The sequence below is a fragment of the Sapajus apella genome, unplaced genomic scaffold, assembly GCF_009761245.1.
Source record: "Sapajus apella isolate SASKATOON/1434 unplaced genomic scaffold, GSC_monkey_1.0 scaffold25, whole genome shotgun sequence".
Classification (NCBI taxonomy): domain Eukaryota; kingdom Metazoa; phylum Chordata; class Mammalia; order Primates; family Cebidae; genus Sapajus; species Sapajus apella.
The window spans coordinates 16,104,590-16,129,817 of record NW_022436965.1 but is presented as its reverse complement, the minus strand read 5'-3'; the positions used below and the strand labels follow the sequence as shown (position 1 = coordinate 16,129,817).

Genomic DNA, 25,228 nt, shown 5'->3' with positions numbered 1-25,228 from the left:
GGGAGTGAATTTACCCTTCCTCTGCTTTTTTGCTTTATTTTATCCCCAGCAGATTGGATGGTGCCTGCCCACGCTGGGTAAAGGTGGTTCTTTCTGACTCAGTCTACTGATTCAAATGGCAGTCTGGGAAACACCCTCATAGGCATATGTGGAAATAATGCTTTTACTGGCTATCTGAGTATCCTCTACAGTAAATTTATGAAGACATTAAAGTATTTATATTATGAAGATTTAAAAAATATGAAATCGAATGAAAACCAGAGGATAAAGTTAGTACAGTTATCAAATTATTTTCAGCATGATTGATTTCTAAAAGGCTTTGAATAACCATAGATTTAATTTTCTTATATGTATATGACACATATAGACCTGCAGATTATAGAATACTAGACATTGTTCTGTACAGTGTTATATAACTGTAGCTAGAAATTACTTATGTAAGATACCAGAGTTAGTGGTTCTTAACCATTTGGGCACCAAGAATTTTTAGAGAGCATGAACCATGTCATCTTTCTGTTCTGGGTGGCATGAAGTTGGGGTCTGAGTATAGATAACATCTTATAAAGCCTTTATTGAGACTGTGGTCTCTGTTAAAAATCTCTCATTTGTGCTTTTAGAGCATTACTATTTTCCTTTTTGTTGTCATACTGATCACATTGTATTGCAAGTTACTGTTTTCGTTTTCGACTACAGGCTTTTTTGGCTATTTATTTATTTATTTTAGTGGGGATAGACAGAGTCTTACTCTGCTGCCTAGGCTGGAGTACAGTGGCACAATCTCGGCTCACTGTAACCTCTGCCTGACGGGCTCAAGTGATTCTCCCACCTTAACCTCCTGAGTAGGAACTGCAGGCAGGTGCTACCATGCCCTGCCAATTTTTTTTTTTTTTTGAGACGGAGTCTCACTCAGTCGCCCAGGCTGGAGTGCAGTGGCATAATCTCGGCTCACTGCAATCTCCGACTCCTGGGATCAAGGAATTCTCCTGCCTCAGCCTCCTGAGTAGCTGGGATTACAGGTACCTGCCATCATGCCTGGCTACTTTTTGTATTTTTGTAGGGATGGGGTTTCACTATGTTGACCAGGCTGGTCTTGAACTCCTGATCTAAAGTGATTCACCCGCCTTGGCCTCCCAAAGTGCTGGGATTACAGGCATGAACCAGTGCACCTAGCCTAAATAACTTTTTTTTTTTTTTTTTTTGGGACGGAGTTTCGCTCTTGTTACCCAGGCTGGAGTGCAATGGCGCGATCTCGGCTCACCGCAACCTCCACCTCCTGGGTTCAGGCAATTCTGCTGCCTCAGCCTCCTGAGTAGCTGGGATTACAGGCACGCACCACCATGCCCAGCTAATTTTTTGCATTTTTAGTAGAGACGGGGTTTCACCGTGCTGACCAGGATGGTCTCGATCTCTTGACCTCGTGATCCACCCGCCTCGGCCTCCCAAAGTGCTGGGATTAAATAACTTATTTTTAATGAAAAGTAACAATTTCCAAAACAAAACAATTTAACGAGAAGATAACATGTTTTACATTTTGCAAACCTCTGTAATGTCTGACTTCATAGAAGACAGACAAATTATATTTGTTACTGCATTCACTCCATTGTAGTATGCTGTTTGGGTTGAAGTATGCAAAGAAAACCTGGCCTCATATGTAGCTTGTAAAGGGAGGAGTATTTTAATAGCCTTTTAACATAATATCAATACTTGTCTTTCATTCTTTCATACCACACTAGAATTCTACAGTTGGTAGTTTATTAATGGTTATATGAAGTTGCCATGTGAAATTTTGCATCACATTAATGAACTTTTTGTAATCTGTTATGTTTAAAATCTGCTGGTCTGTCTTGCAGTTTGAATGGATCTTTTATCTATACATAATTTTATAATGGTTATTTGTAAGGCATTGGTTCACTGATTTATGTAGCTCTTTACAATATTGACACATTTTATTATACAATATAAAGAAGGCCACCTGGGCATGGTGGCTCATGCCTGTAATCCCAACACTCTGGGAAGTCGAGACAGGCAGATCGCCTGAGCTCAGGAGTTCAAGATCAACCTGGGCAACATAGTGAAACCCCATCTCTACAAAAAATACAAAAAAAAAATTAGCCAGGCATGATGGTAGATGCCTGTAACTCCAACTGCTTGGGAGGCTAAGGCGGGAGGATCACTTGAGCCTAGGAGGCAGAGGTTGCAGTGAGCAAACGTGGCACCAGTGTACTCCAGCCTGGGCAACAGAGGGAGACCCTTTTTAAGGAAAAAAAAAAAAAAAAAAGTGACCAGCTTGGTGGCCACTGGTGCCTGTAATCCCAGTACTTTGGGTGGCCAAGCTGGGTGTATCACAATGTCAGGAGATTGAGACCATCCTGGCCAAGATGGTGAAACCCTGTCTCAATTAGCAATAATCGCACCTTGGATAAACCCCATTGACTACGATATTGCCACTGCGCAAAGCTGAAACCCTGTCTCTATTAAAAATACAAAAATTAGCTGGACATGGTGGCGCATGCCTGTAATCTCAACTACTCGGGAGGCCGAGGCAGGAGAATTGCTTGAGCCTGGGTGGCAGAGCTTGCAGTGAGCTCAGATCGCAACACTGCATTCCAGCATGTTAACAGAGCGAGACTCTGTCTCAAAATAAAAAAAAAGTCAACATTTGTTAATATTGCCATCAATGTCATCAGAAAAGACTTCTAAGGGCTGGGCACAGTGGCTTATGCCTGTAATACTAGCACTTTGAGAGGGTGAGGCAGGCAGATCATTTGAGGTCAGAAGTGTGGGACCAGTCTGACCAACATGTTGCAACCTTGTCTCCACTAAAAATAAAAAAAATTAGCTGGGCATTGTGGTGGGTGCCTGTAATCCCAGCTACTCTGGAGGCTGAAGAGGGAGAATTGCTTGAACCCAGGAGGTGGAGGTTACAGTGTGCTAAGATAATACCACTGCACTCCAGCCTGGGCAACAGTGTGAGACCCTCTCTCAAAACAAAACCAACAGTTTAAAAGTGTTCCTATTTCTCCACAGCCTTGCCAGCATGTTTAATAATCACCATTCTAACTGATGTGAGATGGTATTTTATTGTGGTTTTGATTTGCATTTCTCCAATGACCAGTGATGTTGAGCTTCTTTTCTTAATGTTTGTTGCCTGCATAAATGTCTTCTTTTGAAAAGTGTCTATTCATATCCTTTGCCCACTTTTTGATGGGCAAATTTTTTTTCTTGTAAATTTAAGTTCCTTGTAAATTTAAGTTCCTTGTATATTCTGGATATTAGATCTTTGTCAGATGGGTAGGTTGCAAAAATTTTCTACCATTTTGTAGGTTGCCTGTTCATTCTGATGATAGTTCATTTTATTGTGCAGAAGCTCTTTAGTTTAATTAGATCCCGTTTATCATTTTTGGCTTTTGTTACAATTGCTTTTGGTGCTTTAGTCATGAAGTCTTTGCCCATGCCTGTATCCTGAATGGCATTGCCTAGGTTTTCTCTTAGGGTTATTATGATTTTGGGTTTTACATTTCAGTTTTTAATCCATCTTGAGTTAATTTTTGTGTAAGGTATAAGGAAGGGGTCCAGTTTCAGTTTTCTGCATATGGCTAGCCAGTTTTCCCAGCACCATTTATTAAATAGGGAATCCTTTCCACATTGTTGTTTTGTCGAAGATCAGTGGTCGTAGATGTGTGGTGTTATTTCTGAGTCTCTGTTCTGTTCCATTGGTCTATATATTTGTTTTGGTACCAGTACCGTGCTGTTTTGGTTACTGTAGTCTTGCATAGTTTGAAGTCAGGTAGTGTGATGCCTCCAGCTTTCTTCTTTTTGCTTAGGATTGTCTTACAGGGTCTTTGTTGCTTCCCTGTGAAATTTAAAGTAGTTTTTTCTAATTCTGCGAAAAAAGTCAATGGTAGCTTGATGGGAATAGCATTGAATCCATAAATTTCTTTGGGTGTATGGTCATTTTTATGATACTGATTCTTCCTATCCATGAGCATGGAATGCTTTTCCATCTGTTTGTGCCCTCTCTTATTTCCTTGAGCAGTGGTTTGTAGTTCTACTTGAAGAGGTCCTTCGCATCCCTTGTAAGTTGTATTCCTAGGTATTTTATTCTTTTTAGCAATTGTGAATGGGAATTCACTCCTGATTTAGCTCTCTGCTTGTCTGTTGTTGGTGTATAGGAATGCTTGTGATCTTTGGACATTGATTTTGTATCCTGAGACTTTGCTGAAATTGCTTATCAGCTTAAAGAGTTTTTGGGCTGAGATGGTTGGTGGGAGTATCAATTAGTTCATCCATTGTGGAAGACAGTGTGGCAATTCCTTAAGGATCTAGAACCAGAAGTACCATTTGACCCAGCAATCCCATTACTGGGTATATACCCAAAAAAAATCATTCTGCCATGAGGACAGATGCATAGGTATGTTTACTGCAGCACTATTTACAATAAATAGCAAGCAGACTTGGAACCAACCCAAATGCCCATCAATGATAGACTGGATAAAGAAAATGTGGCACATATGTACCATGGAATACTACGCAGCCATAAAAAAGAATGAGGTGATGTCCTTTGCAGGGACACGGGTGAAGCTGGAAGCCAACATTCTCAGCAAACTAACACAGGAACAGAAAACCAAACGCCACGTGTTCTCACTCATAAGTGGGAGTTGAACAGTGAGAACACATGGACACAGGGAGGGGAACATCACACACTGGGGCCTGTTGGGGGTTGGGGGGAGAGGGGAGGGAGAGCATTAGGACAAATAGCTAATGCATGCAGGACTTAAAACCTAGATGATAGGTTGGTAGGTGCAGCAAACCACCATGGCACACGTATACCTATGTAACAAATCTGCACGTTCTACACATGTATTCTAAAACTTAAAAAGAAACAAAAACAAAACAAAACACCCCAGAAAAGAATTTTAAGTAGCATGAGGCTGTTAAGCTAATTATTATTTTTTTATGAGACAGGGTCTTTCTATGTTGCCCAGGCTGTACTCAAGTTCCTGGGCTCAAGTGATCCTCTTGCCTCAGGCTAAGCTAATTTTTACTTGAAAGCTCACATTTCATTATTAACAGCAAATACTGTCAGTTGTTTTCTTCGAGGTGACTGTCTTATCTTCTACCATTTGGAGAGCATGTCTTCCAAATACCCAGGTCCTTATAACTATAGTTTGTCACCTGTTCTTTAAAGTAAGGATGGTATTCTGTGAAGAAAGTGGTTAATTTAACTTGCTACTCAAACCATTGCAGAAGTGCATTTTCTTCTGAAAACTATTATACTTTGGTGTGTAGTGGAAATACTTTCTGTATTTCCTACTTTGTCACGTAGAATGTTAAAAAGGTATGTGCTCTAAAGGTTGGAGACAATTTTTACTATTTCATTAAAGACTTAAGTCTTAAGCACCACACACGCGTGCGTATGCTTTTCTGCTGAGCATATATGGTTGTATAGTGAGTACCAGTATACTTTGGTGCTGCTATTTCATTTGTGTTAAGACACCAGCAATCTTACCCACCATTGCTTTTGCACCATCACATTAGCACAGTGAAAAAAACAAATAATGTCTTGGTATTATTAGGAAAGTTGTTTTGACCCCCAGATTGCTTTGGGGGACTTCTGGGGTCCAGGGACCACACTTTGGGAATAGCTGGTACAGAGCAAGCCCTGTATAAGCCTATCAATTTGTTGTTCAATGTAACTTTTTCATCTTATGTATGCATAAAGTAGAAAATAATATGTTAGTAGTATTCAGGAATTTGGATATTTGTTAAGGTCTCAGAATGGATTCCTTGGTGATATCAAGAGTATGCCGGAGCAAATATTTTTAAAATAATGTTATTGAAACATGTTTTATAATGCATATTCTTAAGAGTCTTCTTCCTGAAAGAAAGAAAGAATTTGTTTGAGATTTCCATAAGGGATATTTTTATGTCAGTTGCTAAGTTCAGGGTACTGATCCTGTATAGGAATAGCTTCCAATTCAGATCTATAAACAACAAAATAGTTTAGTGAAAACACACACACAGGATTTGGAGGTAGCAGAAAACAGTTGTTCTAGAGCCAGACTGACCTGATTTGAACCCCAACTCCACTGATGTAACTTTGGGCTAGTTGATGTGACCACACTGTCATTTCTTAGCACCCTTTACTGCTGCTTTATCTGTTCTTGAGGTCTTTCATTAGTGCTAGAATAATGATACAATGATAGTGATGCCTGTAATTATGACAAGTGGAAACTTGCTATTTTCTCCATTAACTAAAATTTGAAAGCCATAATTGATTAAGTTTGCTTAAGTTGTACTTTTTTTGGAGACAAGAGCTTACTCCATTACTTACCTTGGAGTGTAATAGTGTGATCACAGCTCATTGCAACCTTGAACTCCTGAGCTCAAGGGATCTTCCTGCGTTAGCCTCTCAAGTAGTTGGAACTGAAGGCACATGCCACCTTGCCTGGCTAATTTTTCATATTTTTTGTAGAGACGGGATCTCGCTTTGTTCCCCAAGCTGGTCTCAAATTCCTGGGCTTAAGTTATCCTCCTGCCTCAGTCTCCTAAAATGCTAGGATTACAGGAATGAGCCACCATAACTGGTCAAGTTGTACTTTTATTTTGTGAAAATAGTACCCGTTAGCCCCTGAATAATATATATTTTTTGTTGTGTTTTCAAATTTGGCTTATTTGTGTTCATGTATTCAGTCTTGATAATAATTATAAAAACAGTCTTTGGTACTTGTTTCATGCTTTACCTGCATTATTTCACTTAAGATCGATATATGAAGTGGGTACTTTTCTTACATTTAATTCACAAATGATAAAACAGAGGATACAAGGAAATTGAGTAGCTTGTCCTATAAGAAATGGTTTATAAGTGGCAGAACTGAAATGTAAACTCTTTTCTATTAGGTTCTTTTTTGCTTCAATTAATACCAGAAAAGTAGTTTAACCTTAGGATGTGCGTAGGTTATATGCCAATACTAAGCCATATTATTTTATTTGAATTTCTTTTAAGAGATGAAGTCTTGCTGTATTGCCCAGGTTGGTCTTGAATTCCTATGCTCAGGTGATTCTCTCACTTCGGCCCCATGAATAGCTGGGACTACGTGCATGTGCCACTGTGCCCAGCTACTACTACCTTAATACAAGGGTCTTGATCATCTGTGGATTTTGGTTTCCATGGGGGATCCTGGAATCAGGCTCCCGCAGATGCCAAGGGACTGTAACCACCATTACAAATAGGGCTGTGAAGACAGAGTATGAGTGTGTAAAGTCACTATTCCTGAGCACATGGCAGTAAGAGAGATAACCTAAACAGTTAAGGGCTCTGCCAACAGAAAGAAGGGAGGTGGGTAGGAATTATTATATAGGTAACAAAGAGTGTCTGCTACTTCATGTCTTTAACCACTACTATACTGTACTCCCTCCCTAATTTAAGACAATATTTTAAAATAAAAACCATAAATGAGGGAGAAATATAAATGATAATAAATTTCAGGATAGAGGAAATCCTCTGGAGATCTGACAGTTACAGTGGTCCGGTAGTATAAGTTCTGATGCAGATGGGTGAGTAAGTAATACAGATCATGTTAAAAAGCAAATTTGGGATGAATTAATATAACTGTGTCCTCCATGGACTGATGAGTAACCACTTGCTTTACTTAACCCTAATTAGCTTCATATTAAATAATTGGGTTTAGCTGTGTAGTTTCAGGGATATGGGAAGAAACTGAGGCGATTCAGGGAAAAGAAAATGAAATATGCATTAAGGAGATGAAGCATAGGCTTTCTAAGCTAATTACCAGAATTAGTGGAATTTCTTTTTATGTTGATAGAGACATAGTTAATAAGTGACCTTAATAGTAGTTTTCAGACTGTAAAATTTCTAAGTTGAAGTGGTTCCTGTCTTTCCCACACCTTCAATTCCTAGAACAGGAAATTGAGATTATAATAAAATACTTTGGTTAAAGAACAGCTTTCCAACTATAGAGGTTATTAAACACTGGATCTCGGGGAAAAGGGCTGGCTGTAGGTTTTAGTCAAAAGGTGAAGTGAAAAGACTAGACCCATAAATCATAAATTATAGTTTATACAGTGAGCCATTTTTCAAGCTTTTGGAGTTGGGACATAATTCTGAGTCTGAGTATTTCCACACTCAAGCTTCTGAAGGTCCTGCCTCCCATCCCATTCTCTCTACCCACTTGAATGAACCTTTGTTAGCATTTAAAACTTTTATTTCCCCCCCGAACAACTCTACAGCAGTGTAGGATTTAAAAAATTAGAACTGCAAATATGTGTTTCCCTAACAAATACATCAACTATTTTGATTTTTTTCATGTTGCCTTTCTCAGTATGGCTATTTAAAGTTTCTTAAGAAATTTTTTTCCCCACTAAGTTATTTATATTTATTATAGAAAACCAGAAATAACTTCTGTGAACATGTTGTAATATTTTTCTAAAGCTTTTTTTATATGCATGTGTTTTAGAATTGTGTGTCTCTGTAGTTTCATAACAGCATGCATAATAACACTGAGTTTTAATAACTACCTTTTTATCTCTTACCTATTAGACTGTGAGCCCCTTTAAGGCATATATTATTGTGTTCATCTTTATATACCCTGAAAAATCTATGTACTTCACATAAAGATTAGGTGAGATTTGTAGATACAATTTGTTTATTTATTTATTTATTTATTTTTATTTTTATTTTTTTTCCCATTTATTTTATTGCATTTTAGGTTTTGGGGTACATGTGAAGAACATGCATAATTGTTGCATAGGTACACATGTGGCAGTGTGATTTGCCGCCTTCTTCCCCATCACCTACATCTGGCATTTCTCCCCTTGCTATCTCTCCCCAGCTCCCCACCCGCCACCGTCCCTCCCCTATTTCCCCCCAACTGATCCCAGTGTGTAGTGCTCCCCTCCCTGTGTCCGTGCGTTCTCATTGTTCAACACTCGCCTATGAGTGAGAACATGCAGTGTTTGATCTTCTGCTCTTCTGTCAGTTTGCTGAGAATGATGGTTTCCAGGTTCATCCATGTCCCTACAAAGGACCCAAACTCATCGTTTTTGATGGCTGCATAATATTCCATGGTGTGTGTGTGTGCCACATTTTCCCTATCCAGTCTATCGTCGGTGGGCATTTGGGTTGGTTCCAGGTCTTTGCTATTGTAAACAGTGCTGCAATGAATATTCGTGTGCACGTGTCCTTATAGTAGAACGATTTGAAATCCTTTGGATATATACCCAGTAATGGGATTGCTGGGTCAAATGAAATTTCTATTTCTAGGTCCCTGAGGAATCGCCACACTGTCTTCCACAATGGTTGAACTAATTTACACTCCCATCAACAGTGCAAAAGTGTTCCTATTTCTCCACATCCTCTCCAGCATCTGTTGTCTCCAGATTTTTTAATGATCGCCATTCTAACTGGCGTGAGATGGTATCTCAATGTTGTTTTGATTTGCATTTCTCTGATGACCAGTGATGATGAGCATTTTTTCATATGTTTGTTGACCTCATGTATGTCTTCTTTTGAGAAGTGTCTGTTCATATCCTTTGCCCACTTTTGAATGGGCTTGTTTGTTTTTTTTCTCGTAAATCTGTTTTAGTTCTTTGTAAATTCTGGATATCAACCCTTTGTCAGATGGGTAAACTGCAAAAATTTTTTCCCATTCTGTTGGTTGCCGATTCACTCTAATGACTGTTTCTTTTGCTGTGCAGAAGCTGTGGAGTTTGATTAGGTTCATTTGTCTATTTTGGCTTTTGTTGTCAATGCTTTTGGTGTTTTGGTCATGAAGTCCTTGCCTACACCTATGGCCTGAATGGTTTTGCCTAGATTTTCTTCTAGGGTTTTTATGGTGTTAGGTCTTATGTTTAAGTCTTTAATCCATCCGGAGTTAATTTTAGTGTAAGGTGTCAGGAAGGTGTCCAGTTTCTGCTTTCCGCACGTGGCTAGCCTGCTTTCCCAACACCATTTATTAAACAGGGAATCCTTTTCCCATTGCTTGTTTTTGTCTGGTTTGTCAAAGATCAGATGGTTGTAGATATGTTGTGTCGCCTCCGAGACCTCTGTTCTGTTCCATAGGTCTATATCTCTGTTTTGGTACCAGTACCATGCTGTTTTGATTACTGTAGCCTTGTAGTAAAGTTTGAAGTCCGGTAGTGTGATGCCCCCCGCTTTGTTCTTTTTGCTTAGAATTGACTTGGCTACGTGGGCTCTCTTTTGGTTCCATATGAAGTTTAAGGTGGTTTTTTCCAGTTCTGCGAAGAAGGTCATTGGTAGCTTGATGGGGATAGCATTGAATCTGTAAATTACTTTGGGCAGTATGGCCATTTTCACGATATTGATTCTTCCTAACCATGAACATGGAATGTTTCTCCATCTGTTTGTGTCCTCTCTTATTTCGTTGAGCAGTGGCTTGTAGTTCTCCTTGAAGAGGTCCTTTACGTTCCTTGTTAGTTGTATTCCCAGGTATTTTATTCTCTTTGTGGCAATTGTGAACGGAAGTTTGTTCTTGATTTGGCTCTCTTTAAGTCTGTTATTGGTGTATAGGAATGCATGTGATTTTTGCACATTGATTTTGAATCCTGAGACTTTGCTGAACTTGCTTATCAGTTTCAGGAGGTTTGGGGCCGAGACGATGGGGTCTTCTAGATATACAATCATGTCATCTGCAAATAGAGACAACTTGACTTCCTCCTTTCCTATTTGAATGCCCTTTATTTCTTTTTCTTGCCTGATTGCTCTGGCTAGAACTTCTAATACTATATTGAATAGCAGTGGTGAGAGAGGGCATCCTTGTCTGGTGCCACATTTCAAGGGGAATGCTTCCAGTTTTTGCCCATTCAGTATGATATTGGCTGTTGGTTTGTCATAAATAGCTTTTATTATTTTGAGATACGTTCCATCAATACCTAGCTTATTGAGGGTTTTTAGCATAAAGGGCCGTTGAATTTTGTCAAAGGCTTTCTCTGCATCAATTGAGATAATCATGTGATTTTTGTCTTTGGTTCTGTTTATGTGGTGAATTACCTTTATAGACTTGTGTGTGTTGAACCAGTCTTGCATCCCCCGGATGAAGCCTACTTGATCATGGTGGATAAGCTTTTTGATGTGCTGTTGCAACGGCTTGTCAGTATTTTATTGAAGATTTTTGCATCTATGTTCATCATGGATATTGGCCTGAAGTTTTCTTTTCTTGTTGAGTCTCTGCTGGGTTTTGGAATCGGGATGATGTTGGTCTCATAAAATGATTTGGGAAGAATTCCCTCTTTTTGTATTGTTTGGAATAGTTTCAGAAGGAATGGTACCAGCTCCTCTTTTTATGTCTGGTAGAATTCGGCTGTGAACCCGTCTGGACCTGGGCTTTTTTTGGGTGGTAAGCTCTTAATTGCTGCCTCAACTTCAGACCTTGTTATGGGTCTGTTCAGGGTTTCGGCTTCTTCCTGGTTTAGGCTTGGGAGGAGGCAAGTGTCCAGGAATTTATCCATTTCTTCCAGGTTTATTACTTTATGTGTATAGAGTTTGTAATAATCTCTGTCGTTGGTTTGAATTTCTGTGAAATCTGTGGTGATATCCCCTTTATCGTTTTTTATTGCATCAATTTGGTTATTCTCTCTTTTCTTTTTTATTAATCTGGCTAGTGGTCTGTCTATTTTGTTGATCTTTTCAAAAAACCAGCTCCTGGATTTATTGATTTTTTTAAGGGTTTTTTGTGTCTCTATCTCCTTCAGTTCTGCTCTGATCTTAGCTATTTCTTGTCTTCTGCTAGACTTTGAGTTTTTTTGATCTTGCTCCTCTAGCTCTTTCAGTTTTAACGATACGGTGTCAATTTTTGATCTCTCCTTGCTTCTCATGTGGGCACTTATTGCTATATATTTTCCTCTAGAGATTGCTTTAAATGTGTCCCAGAGATTCTGGTATGTTGTGTCTTCATTCTCGTTGGTTTCGAAGAACATCTTTATTTCTGTCTTCATTTCATTGTTTATCCAGTCAACATTCAAGAGCAAGTTGTTCAGTTTCCATGAAGCTGTGTGGTTCTGGGTTAGTTTTTGAATTCTGAGTTCTACCTTGATTGCACTGTGGTCTGGGAGACCGTTTGTTACGATTTCCGTTCTTTTGCATTTGCTGAGGAGTGATTTACTCCCAATTATGTGGTCAATTTTAGAGTAGGTGTGATGTGGTGCTGAGAAGAATGTATATTCTGTGGATTTGGGGTGGAGAGTTCTGTAAATGCCTATTAGGTTTGCTTGGTCCAGGTCTGAGTTCAAGTCCTGGATATCCTTATTAATTTTCTGTCTGGTTGATCTGTCTAATATTGACAATGGGGTGTTAAAGTCTCCCACTATTATTGTGTGGGAGTCTAAGTCTCTTTGTAAGTCATTAAGAACTTGCCTTATGTATCTGGGTGCTCCTGTATTGGGTGCATATATATTTAGGATCGTTAGCTCTTCTTGTTGCATTGATCCTTTTACCATTATGTAATGTCCCTCTTTGTCTCTTATGATCTTTGTTGCTTTAAAGTCTAATTTATCAGAGATGAGAATTGCAACTCCTGCTTTTTTTTGCTCTCCATTTGCTTGGTAAATCTTCCTCCATCCCTTTATTTTGAGCCTTTGTGTATCCTTGCATGTGAGGTGGGTTTCCTGGATACAGCACACCGATGGATTTTGGCTTTTTATACAATTTGCCAGTCTGTGTCTTTTGATTGGGGCATTTAGTCCATTTACATTTAGGGTTAATATTGTTATGTGCGAATTTGATACTGCCATTTTGGTGCTAGCTGGGTGTTTTGCCCTTTAGTTGATGCAGATTCATCATAGTGTTGATTCTCTTTACCTTTTGGCATGTTTTTGGAGTGGCTGGTACTTGTTGTTCCTTTATATGTGTAGAGCCTCTTTCAGGAGCTCTTGTAAAGCTGGCCTGGTGGTGACGAAATCTCATTTTTCCTTCACTTATGAAGCTTAGTTTGGCTGGATAGGAGATTCTGGGTTGAAAGTTCTTTTCTTTAAGGATGTTGAATATTGGCCCCCACTCTCTTCTGGCTTGTAGGGTTTCTGCTGAGAGATCTGCTGTGAGTCTGATGGGCTTCCCTTTATGGGTAACCCGACCTTTCTCTCTGGCTGCCCTTAGTATTTTCTCCTTCATTTCAACCCTGCTGAATCTGACGATTATGTGCCTTGGGGTTGCTCTTCTTGACGAATATCTTTGTGGTGTTCTCTGTATTTCCTGGACTTGAATGTTTGCCTGCCTTGCTAGGTTGGGGAAGTTTTCCTGGATAATATCCTGAAGAGTATTTTCCAGCTTGGATTCATTCTCTTCGTCGCAGTCAGGTACGCCTATCAAACGTAGATTAGGTCTTTTCACATAGTCCCACATTTCTTGGAGACTTTGTTCATTCCTTTTTACCCTTTTTTCTCCAGACTTGCCTTCCCGTTTTATTTCATCGAGTTGGTCTTCGACCTCTGATATCCTTTCTTCTGCTTGGTCAATTCGGCTGTTGATACTTGTGCATGCTTCGCGAAGTTCTCGTGTTGCGTTTTTCAGCTCCATCAATTCACTTATATTCCTTTCTATTTTGTCCATTCTTGTTAGCATTTCATCAAATCTTTTTTCAGGGTTCTTAGTTTCTTTGCATTTGGTTAGAACATGTTCTTTAAGTTCACAGAAGTTTCTTACTACCCACCTTCTGAAGTCTGATTCTGTCATTTCATCACACTCGTTCTCCATCCAACCTTGTTCTCTTGCTGGTGAGGAGTTGTGATCCCTTGTAGGAGGAGAGGTGTTCTGGTTTCGGGTGTTTTCATCCTTTTTGCACTGGTTTCTTCCCATCTTTAGGGATTTATCCACCTGTCGACTTTGTGGTTGTTGGCTTTCAGATTGGGTCTCAAATCTTTCAGATTGACAGTCTGTTTGTTGATGATGAGGTTATTTCTGTTTCTTGGTTTTCCTTCTGACAGTCTGGCCCCTCTGCTGTAGGTCTGCTGAGGTTCACTACAGGCCCTGCTTGCCTGGGGTTCACCTGCAGCAGCTGCTGAACAGCAAGGGTTGTTACCAGTTTTCTTCTTCTGCTGTCTTTGTCCCAGAAGGATACCCGCCTAGTGTCAAACTGATCTCTCTTTTATGAGGTGTCTTTTTGGATATATAGGGGTCAGGGAGCTGCTTGAGGAGACGGTCTCTTCTTTATAGGAGCTCAAATGGTGAGCTGCGAGCTCTGTTGTTGTTCATTCAGAGCTGCTGGGCAGGTACTTTTAGGTCTGCTGCAGCAGAACTCATAAACTGCTTTTTGTTCCCAGGTGCTCTGTCCCAGGGATTTAGGGCTTTATTTATGAGTTTCGGTTATGCTGCCGCCGCCTTTTTTTTTTTTTTCCTTCAGACCTGCCCAGCCCAGCAAGGAGGCAGCCTAGTCACTGTCGGCCTATAGCAGCTTTGCTGAGCTGCTGTGGGCTCCGCCCCGCTGCCGAGTGAACTTCCCTGCAGTCCTGTTTATATGGGTGTAGTTAGAACTGCTTTGGTGATGGTGGCCCGCCTCTGTTGGGGCCGAGTCTCTGCTATGGTGGGTTGCCTTGGCAACGGAGGGCTGCCTCAGCAATGGCGGGTTGCCTTGGCAATGGCAGGCTGCCTCGGTAATGGCAGACGCCCCTCCCCCACAGAGCTGGACTGTCCTGGGTTCAGCTGCGCTTGCTGTGAAACTCTCAATCCAGAGTTTCTGGTTGCTGTTCTTTTGTGGGGGTGGGGCCAGCTGAGCCTGATCGCCTGGCTCCCTGCCTCAGAGCCTTTTTTAAGTTGGTGTTCCAGTCGCCTGTTGAAGAGGCGCTGGGGTCTGTTTGTTTTCCCCTGCGGCCACTCACTGCGCTGGCTTAAACAGCTGCACTGAGGTTTGTGGCGCTTTTTTTTTTTTTGCCCTGGAATCTACTGTCCTGGTTCTCTGCTCAGTCCCCTTTTTGAACCGGCGAATGGGCGACTTCCCGTGGCTCCAATCGCCAGCCAAAAGGGCCCCCGGACCGGTGTATTTTGTACGGAGAACCGCGGCTGCGGGGCGCCGACAAAGCAGCCGCGCGGGGCAAAGCAGCGGCACTGGCCGACACAGCCGCACTGGCCGAAACAGCCGCGCTGGCGACCGTGGAGCACCTCCGCCCGGGAATTTCCTAGTCTGTGGGCAATAAAAACGCGGCGTCCACTCACCCTCTGCGCTTTCACTGGGAGCTGCAATCCTGAGCTGTTCCTAAACGGCCATCTTGGATCGTCCTCCGGTTCTTAGTTTTTCTATGCCTTACTTTACTCATCTGTAAAATGGAGATAATAGACTTACTTGAAGATAGAATGAAAAAAATTTATATGTAAAGTGCTAAGAATAACGCCTGGTACGTTGTAAGAATTCTTTTTATTATCATAATAAGTTTTGGTATTATTCTCTTTTTTTAAATAATACTTTAAGTTCTGGGGTACATGTGCAGAATGTGCAGGTTTGTTACCTCAGTATTCATGTGCCATAGTGGTTTGCTGCATCTATCACCCCATCATCTATGTTAGGTATTTCTGCTAATGCTATCCTTCCCCTAACCCCCCACCCCCTACTATCCTTCCCCTAGCCCCCACCCCGTGACAGGCCCCAGTGGGTGATGTTCCCCTCCCTGTGTGCATGTGTTCTCATTGTTCAACACCCACTTAGGAGTGAAAACATGCGGTGTTCAATTTTCTGTTCTTGTGTCAATTTGCTGAGAAGGATGGTTTCCAGCTTCATCCGTGTCCTGCAAAGGACATGAACTTATCCTTTTTTATGGCTGCATAGTATTCCATGGTGTATATGTGCCACATTTCCTTTATCCATTGTATCATCAGTGGGCATTTGGGTTGGTTCCAAGTCTTTGCTGTTGTGAACAGTGCAGCAGTAAACATATGTGTGCATGTGCCTTTATAATAGAATGATTTATAATCCTTTGGGTATATACCCAGTAGTGGGATTGCTAGGTCAAATGGTATTTCTAGTTCTAGATCCTTGAGGAATCGCTACACTACCTTCCACAATGGTTGAACTAATTTACACTCCCACCAACAGTGGAAAAGTGTTCCTATTTCTCTACATCCTCTCCAGCATCTGTTGTCTCCTGATTTTTTTTTTTTTTTTTTTGAGACGGAGTTTCGCTTTTGTTACCCAGGCTGGAGTGCAATGGTGCGATCTCGGCTTACCGCAAGCTCTGCCTCCCGGGTTGAGGCAATTCCCCTGCCTCAGCTTCCTGAGTAGCTGGGATTACAGGCACGCGCCACCATGCCCGGCTGATTTTTTGTATTTTTAGTAGAGACGGGGTTTCACTATGTTGACCAGGATGGTCTTGATCCCTTGACTTTGTGATCCACCCGCCTCGGCCTCCCACAATGCTGGGATTACAGGCTTGAGCCACCGTGCCCGGCCCCTGATTTTTTTAATGATCACCATTCTAACTGGCGTGAGATAGTATCTCAATGTGGTTTTGATTTGCATTTCTCTAATGACCAGTGATGATGAGCTTTTTTTCATGTTTGTTGGCTGTGTAAATGTCTTCTTTTGAGAAGTGTCTGTTCATATCCTTTGCCTACTTTTTGATGGGTCATTTGTTTTTTTCTTGTAAATTTGTTTAAGCTCTTTGTAGATTCTGGATATTAGCCTTATGTCAGATTGGTAGATTGTAAACATTTTTCCCATTCTGTTGGTTGCTGGTTCACTCTAATGATAGTTTCTTTTGCTATGCAGAAGCTCTTTAATTAGATCCCAGTTGTCTATTTTGGCTTTTGTTGCCATTGCTTTTGTAATTTATAGATTCAGTGCTATCCCCATCAAGCTACCATTGACTTTCTTCACAGAATTGGAAAAAGCACCTTTAACTTCATATGGAACCAAAAAAGAGTCTGCATAGCCAAGACAATCCTAAGCAAAAATAAATAAATAAATAAAATAAAATAAAATAAAAAGCTAGAGGCATCACGCTACCTGACTTCAAACTATGCTACAAGGCTACAGTAATCAAAACAGTGTGGCACTGGTACCAAAACAGAGATATAGACCAACGGAACAGAACAGAGTCTTCAGAATGCCACACATCTACAATCATCTAATCTTTGGCAAACCTGACAAAAATAAGCAATGGAGGAAGGATTCCTCATTTGATAAATAGTGTTGGGAAAACTGGCTAGCCTTATGCAGAAAGCTGAAACTGGATCCCTTCCTTATACCTTATATAAAAAATTAACTCCAGATGGATTACAGATTTAAGCATAAGACCTAACACCATAAAAACCCTAGAAGAAGAAAACCTAGGCAAAACCGTTCAGGACATAGGCATGGGCAAGGACTTCATGACTAAAACACCAAAAGTTTTGGTATTATTCTTACTATAGTTCTTTTAATTTTCTTCTTGTGGAATTATTTTACTTAGATTGCTTCTTTCAGATATGATCTCCGTATTTCTCTTTCCTCAGCCTTTATATTTCTTAATCCTTTTATTTTTTCTGGGAAAAGTTTTTGAATTTTCAATCTTTAAAAAATTTTTTTTTTAGTTACTGAAGTATCTAATCTGCTGGCCAGTTCTGTTGTTGTTTTCATGTTTTGTTTCCTCTGCAATTTCTCCTGTCTTAAATGATTTCTTCATCATAACTTCCTGCTCTAGTTTTTTGTTTGTTATCTTCTTTTGGATTTTCCTGAGGACATCAATTAGAAATTTTATAAACATGTTTTCCTGTATCTACAGTAAATCTGTTTCAGAAGAAGTTTGCATTAATTGATGCTAGTAGCCATAATTTGAATTATGGTGTTTTTTTGGATGTGAAGTTTGTTTTCGGCTCATTTTTATAGTGGAAGGTCTCTGCCATCTCAATATTAGTCTTAGCATAATGTAGAATTTGAGATGTTTTATAACAAAGATAGATGTGGGTCATATTAAATTTTTGATTTAAGAAAAATGAAAGGTGATGATATTTCTTGAAGCTGCAGGAATGACTGATCTGGGAGTCATAATATCATAAAAGAGAACATAAGTGATAAACATTAATATTTACTTAGCTTTTTAAAATGTGCCAGGCACTGTGCTTAGTGATTTACATATGAATTATATCCTTTATTCTTTCTCAACAACTCTTGGTAGATACTATTTTTCCTATTTTAAACTTAATGAAGTTGAGTTTTAGAGATTTACTCACCTGAGGTCATAAGGCTCGTAAATAGTAGAGCCAGGATTAAACTCAACTGTGTCTGTTGAGATCGAAATAGTTAGGCTTTAATGGCCTCTCTTGTCAATATCTCAAAGGGCTTGAACTCTAATAAGTAGGTTTAGTTCCAAAGTGATACACTGCCTGATATTCATGATGGTCAGTGAAAGATGTGTTTAGATCCTTCTGGTGAAAGGAGCCACCAAGTTTCCACGTAATATGCTTGGAAAACCACAGAATTTGTTTCCTTAATTTTGGTCATTCACAACCCCTCTGTCGCACTGCTTGATTTTCTGTTTCTTTTTTTTTCTCTTTTTTTTAAATAGAGACGGGGTTTCTTCATGTTGGTCAGGCTAGTCTCGAACTGCTGACCTCAGGTGATCCACCTATCTCAGCTTTCCAAAGTGCTGGGATTAAGGTCGTGAGCCACCGCGCCTGGCCCTTGATTCTCTATTTCTTAAGCTCAGCACAATACATCTGATCTCTTGCTTTTTAAAAAATCTGTTGTGGTCTGTGTTTAATATGTAGACATTCTTGGAGTTCTGGGCATGTAGCTGGCACCCCGTTGTATATGAATGTTTTTTCAGAGTCAACCATGGTTCTTATTACAGACAATGGACCAAATAATTATTGGCTGTATGAATGTTATATGAATTAAATTAGATAAGGAGATTACATAGCGTAGTTCTTTAAAATGGCATATTTAAAGTAGTTGGGTAGATATATCATGATCAGCTAGAAACCTTTTTTGAAACAAAGGTGCTTATTATGACTTAACACTATTCTAAATTGATTATATTTGGAGACTATAACAGTGATTGAATAGTTCTTGGTAAATAATTTTTACTTTTCTTGATTTTTAAATATTCATGCTGTAATGATCCCAATGTCCAAATCCATGTTATATGTGATTTAGATCTTGCTTATACAGAGAAAGGCTATCAGGAGTTTCTTGAGGTAACAAATACATTATTGTCTAGTTCATTTTGGAGTTAGTTACTATACTAAACCAGCCTCACAATGACTTTGCAGATTTGTGGTATTACTTTTGGCTTTTAGAGTGAGAAAGATGTACAGTAGATAATCCCTAAATTCAGGGAGTTGACTTAATGAGAGTAAATTGAGAATGGGTGAATTTTTAAGCTCTTTGGATTGTGGGTTAGTATTTTGATTTATTTGATTTAAGATGATTCTTGAGGTTAGATGAAAATAAGTCTTTCCAAAATGAAAATATCTGTTGTAATCAAATGAGGATTTTCTCATCAGCAACAGGATGTATTGCACTGTGCCAGGGAATTGATGTAAGGTAATATTTAAAAGTTCATATCACCGAGGAATATTTTAAAATTCAGTGCCTTCAATAGAAACACTTAAAATTATGGCATATGAAAATTATGGACATACCAGACCTGAATTTTATGTTAATTTACCCACTTGACCACTAGGGTCTTGGGTCATATATTTTAGTGGAGGCAGTTTTATTCAGACTTTTTTTTTTAAGACAGGGTCTCACCCTGTCACCGAGGCTGGAGTGCAGTAGTGCAATCTCTGCTCACTTCAGCCTCTGCCTCCTGGATTCAAACAATTCTGCATCAGCCTCCTGAGCAGCTGGCATTATAGGCGTATACCACCATACCTGGCTACTTTTTGTATTTTTAGTAGAGACAGGATTTCACCATGTTGGCCAGGCTGGTCTTGAACTCCTGACGGCAAGTGATCTGCCCACTTCAGCCTCCCAAAGTGCTGGGATTACAAGCGTGACGCCTGGCCCATACATTTTCAATTCCAAAACATTCTGTTTTAAAAAATCAGTTGTTTTTTCATTATTTCCTTAATAGTGCATTCCTTCATGATTTCGAAAGCCAATTCAATATCTCTAATGGTCTTTTGAAAATCTTAAATAGGGCAAATTTTATTCTGGGCTTCCATGACTCCAAAATCAGTGTTGATGGTTCCTGTATCCCCTCCCTCATGTGGTTTGGCACAATGATTCAGGGAAATAACAGTGAGGCTGGTTGAGGGAAAATTGAAAAATCCATGAAGAAGTAACAGCTATTCTTAGAATTATTGGTTCTGAAAAAATACTTTGTTAGGTTCTCTCGAGTTGTGATTATTCATAGGAAATGAATATGAGCTTTATGGTTTTAAATCCAGGTATTTCTTTAGAGAGAATAAATATTAAAGTAGTCATATACATTATTTTCATTAAGATTTGAGATTTTTGTAACAAATTAGAGTAAGAGGGAAGTAAAAATCAAATGAGCTAAAATAGGTACCTGAGATGTCTTTTTTTTTTTTTTCCCCTGTGTTAGATGGATAAGGTACCAATGCTGTAGCAAGATTTGAGGGAGGCACATCTAATACGTGTGTGAAAACCCAATTATCATGCTTATGAACTACAAAAGGATCTATATAAGTTCTTGTGTAGGTGTTAGCTAACAATCTGGTATTCCTAAAATGTGAAACACATGTATCTTACTCTTTGGCAAATTAGCTAAGTAAACTGGCATAACAGTTTCTGTTCCTGACAGTAAAATTTTATACCTTTTTGTACTTGTATCAGTCCATTAGATTACTATCTACAGTTACTTGAATGTGATTTAAACATTAAAAATAAACCTGTATATGAGTTAGTTGGATGGCTCCCGGAAAAACATGTATATACAGATATTTTTGCCGTAAACCTGTATTTTACTAGAGTAGATTTAATCAGCTAGGGAGATTGTTGAAACTGCTTCCAGAGGTGGCACAAGTTATATTTTGAAGGTTACAAATTTTGTTTTGTTTGGTTTTTGCTACTTTAGTACTTTTAAAATTTAAATTTTCTGTGCTTTTTGTTTACTTGACGTTTCTGGGATTGAGATCATGTTTGTTGCCTGCTATATTTGTTTTCTAGTCACATTGAACCTTCTTTTTCTAATAATTATGCTGCAGTATTATTTGATACATGCAATTTTAGTTATGTTCTCTTGTCCCTATTGATATTTTTCATTTATATAAATGACCTTTATAGGATAAAGTACAGTGTCTTTTATCTCAAAAAAAGATGAAAAATTTTTTCAATGTGTCCCCATTTGGTTCCAGTTATCCACATCTGAAATCACTGTGGCTTTGCCTTTTTAAGCAAGTTTCTTTTCTTGTCCCTGCAGTAGCAACCACCAGGGCCATCATTTAACATGTCCCTTTTTTTCATTCAGAAAGAGGCGTTCACTTTGGTCATTAATTTTTTGTTTTAGTCTGTTCCTATCATTATGATAGTTTATAGAAACTATACTTTTTAAATTTTAGTTCTAATTTTTTTGTTGTTGTTGAGACAGAGTCTCACTCTGTTGCTCAGACTGATCTTGAACTCTTGGCCTCAAGCAGTAATTCTGCCACAGGCTTCCAAAGTATTGGAATTACAGATTTGAGTCACCACATCCAGTGTAGAAATGATTTTGTTTTTTTGGACGGAATCTTGCTCTGTTGCCCAGGCTGGAGTGCAATAGCACGATCTCGGCTCACTGCAACCTCTGCCTCCTAGGTTCAAGCGATTCTCTTGCCTCAGCCTCCCACGTAGCTGGGACTACCGGCACCCACCACCACACCCAACTAATTTTTGTTTTTTTTAGTAGAGATGGCGTTTTACTATGTTGGTCAGGCTGATCTTGAACTCCTGACCTCAGGTTATCTGCCCACCTAAGCCCCCCCAAGGGGCTGGGATGACAGGCATGAGACTGCATCCAGCCTAGAAACTGTTCTTCAGTTGTGACATATACTTTATTCTTTCGTCATTTATTTTATTTAGATGTCACACAATGTGCTAGATTCTAAAGGAAATGTATGCTTGTATTTTTCTTTCTTTCTTTTTTTTTTTTTTTAAATTAACTTCTTCCCATGCTATTATTACTTGGCTTTTTTTTTTTTTTTTTTTGATACAGTGTTTCACTCTTGTTGCCCAGGCTGGAGTGCAATGGCGCGAGGCGCGATCTCTGCTCGCTGCAACCTCTGCCTACCAGGTTCAAGTGATTCTCCTGCCTCAGCCTCCCGACTAGCTGAGATTACAGGCACCTGCCACCATGCCCGGCTAATTTTTGTATTTTCGGTAGAAACAGAGTTTCACTATGTTGGCCAGGTTAGTCTCGAACTCTTGATCTCAAGTGCTCCGCCTGCCTCAGTGTCCCAGAGTGCTAGGATTACAGGCATGAGCCACCGTGTCCGGCCTTACTTGGCTTTTTTATTCTTTTTATTTTGGCAAATTTGAAGCATGTACAAAACCAGGGAGACTAATGTAAATATTCCTGTGACCTTTCGCCAACTTTAGCAATTACCAAATAAGGAGCAATCTTATTTCCTCTATGCCTCCATGCCTTCCAATTCTATGTTAGATCATATGAAGCAAATCTCAGACAATTACATCATTTAATATGTAAATATTTCGGTATGTGCTACTGCAAGGACACCTTCATGACCACATCACCATCCTCAAACTCTTAAAAATGTCAATAGTAATTTCTTCAAATCATTATCTAGTGTGTGTTCTTTTTCTTGCATAAATGGGAAATTTGGAGAGGAAGTCTCAACATTTTACTCTTCCTTCTTTTAAAAATTATCTTTTGGTGTCTCATTATATCATAAACCTTCAGAAATTCAAGTGTGTACTGGTGAGTTAGTTGAAAGACACCCATCAGCGCACTTATTGTGTTCCTTCAATGGCATAGTCCTGATTGGGCTGTGGGTTACTGGGTGGCTCCTGGAGTTTCAGAAACTTTTAATTTACTTATCTTGGAATTTATTTATCCAACAAATATTCAACTGTCTGCTCTATGCCAGATGTATTTCTAGATGCTTGGGTTACATCAATGAAAAAAACAAAAGTCTTTGCCTTTGACAATGTTATATTCTAGTGAAAGACAGTAAACAGTTAATATAATACAAAAATAAATTATATGTTAGTAAATAAGTGCTCTGGCAAGGAAGAGTAGAGCTGAATAAAGGGGGAATTGGAATTTGGCGGTGGTGGGAAGCAGTATTAAATAGGGTGAGCCCGATAGGTCTCTCAAGATGATGAGATTTGAGCAAAGGTATGAATAGGACACTAAGGATGTTAGTCCAAGCAGTTATCTGGGAGAAGTGTTGGTTGTGCTGGAATACCAGAGCAAATACACCAGGCTTGTTTGGGGGAAAGCAGGGAGATCCTTGTAAATGGAGTCGAGTGAACAAGTGGGATAATTGTAGAAGATGGGTTACAGAGGTGAGGTAAAGTGGGGTCAGGAGAGTAGTGAGGTGGGGTAGGTTGTAGTACCAGGTGTGTAATGCTTTTGAAGGTCATTTGGCTTTTATTCTGAGTGAAATGGGGGAGTCATTGGAGGGTTTTGATCAGAGCAATGACAGGAACTAAATTAAAAGGATCACTCTGGCTTCTTTTTGGAAAACAGACCATAGGAGAACAAGTAAAGATTACAAGAAGGCTAGTTAAGGATGCTTTTAAAATAATACAAATAAGAGATGATAGTGGCTGGGACTGGGTTGTGGCAGTGGAGGTGGTGAGAAACAGATGATTTCTGGATATAATTTGAAGGTAGAGCCAAAGGAATTTGCTGACTGTAGTTTTAAAGTGTGTATGTGTATGTTTGAGGAAGAAGAGAAAGAGAGGAGTGGCATGACTCTAAGCTTCTTGGTCAGAGTAACTAGAAGGATGGAGTTGCTATCAATTGAGAAGAGAAAGCCTATGGGAGGTTGGTGTCAGGTTACGGGTAGGTTGGAGGTAGAAAGGTAAGTTTGTTTTTTGAATGTGTTGAGTTTGAAATGCCTATTAGATGTCTAATTTGAGAAGACTACCTTATAATTATGCCTGTCAAATTATACATTTTCAATACCACCACCATCACCAACAAACTCTTGTTAAAAGAATGAATTAACTGGATTCTGTGTAAACAGCAGTGGAGACCCTATTGCTGTAATATTTCAGTTTCTGCCCTCAGTATGGCAGCAAGTCCCTTGTGGCTTGTGACCCAGGATTTAAAGGCATGACAAATGTCAAGATGGACATGAAGATTCAGATTTAGCAGCATGAGTGTTAAAGATCAAATTGCTGATTGTATTTTGTAATGCTTTTCCTGTTTAAAACGTCTGAAAGCATTGAAAAATATCCTTTAGGTGAAATATTCAATAGAAATGGTTATGAGGCTAGTCGATTGTGTTGAAAGCATGAATAATTTGCTTTTCTAATTATGTAAAATACCTTTGGATTTTGTTTGCCTTGTGAGAGTGAAAAGTTGTAAAACATGGTAGAATAGTTCAGTACTAGAACAATTTTTCACTTTGTTTTCCAAAGTAACAATGACTCGGTTTTTATAGTAATAGTTTCCACTCAGCAAGAGCTGCTCTCTCCTTGCTTTTCTAAACACATGGCATTATATTATTTCATAGAAAGTACTTAAGAAATTTTAGGCATGTCATAGTGTTTCCTAAATATTAGCTTCTTCAGACTGTTCTATGTATTTTTATTTAAAAATTTTTTTTATTGTACTTTAGGTTCTAGATTACATGTGCAGATCATGCAGGATTGTTGCATAGGTACATACATGGCAAAGTGGTTTGCTGCCTTTATCTCCCCATCACCTATATCTAGTATTTCCCTCCCCTGGCCCCCCCAACTGTCCTCAGTGTGTGATACTCCCCTCCCTGTGTCCACATGTTCTCATTGTTCAACACCTGCTTATGAGTGAGAACATGCAGTGTTTGGTTTTCTGTTCTTGTGTCAGTTTACTGAGAAGGAAGATTCATCCATGTCCCTATGAAGGACACAAACTCATCATTTTTTATGGCTGCATAGTATTCCATGGTGTATATGTGCCACATTCTCTTTATCTAGTCTATCGTTGATGGACATTTGGGTTGGTTCCAAGTCTTTGCTATTGTAAACAGTGCCACAATGAACATACATGTGCATGTCTTTATAAAATAGAACAATTTATAATTCTTTGGGTATATACCAAGTAATGGGATTGCTGCGTCAAATGGTATTTCTGTTTCTAGGTCCTTGAGGAATTGCCACACTGTCTTCGA

At 39.3% G+C, this 25,228-nt stretch overlaps 1 protein-coding gene, 1 non-coding gene and 1 pseudogene across 2 annotated transcripts in view; 1 reads left to right on the top strand and 2 right to left on the bottom strand.

Annotated features, from left to right (window-relative positions):
• RABGAP1L (RAB GTPase activating protein 1 like) overlaps positions 1-25,228 on the top strand; it is a 718,780-nt gene that overhangs the window by 12,319 nt on the left and 681,233 nt on the right. The gene's annotated exons all lie outside the window — the stretch shown is intronic.
• On the bottom strand, positions 2,253-2,459 carry LOC116560327 (annotated as a pseudogene).
• Positions 20,485-20,586, bottom strand: LOC116560322. Its single transcript, XR_004272912.1, has one exon. It is a non-coding gene; the product is annotated as a small nucleolar RNA U13 (small nucleolar RNA).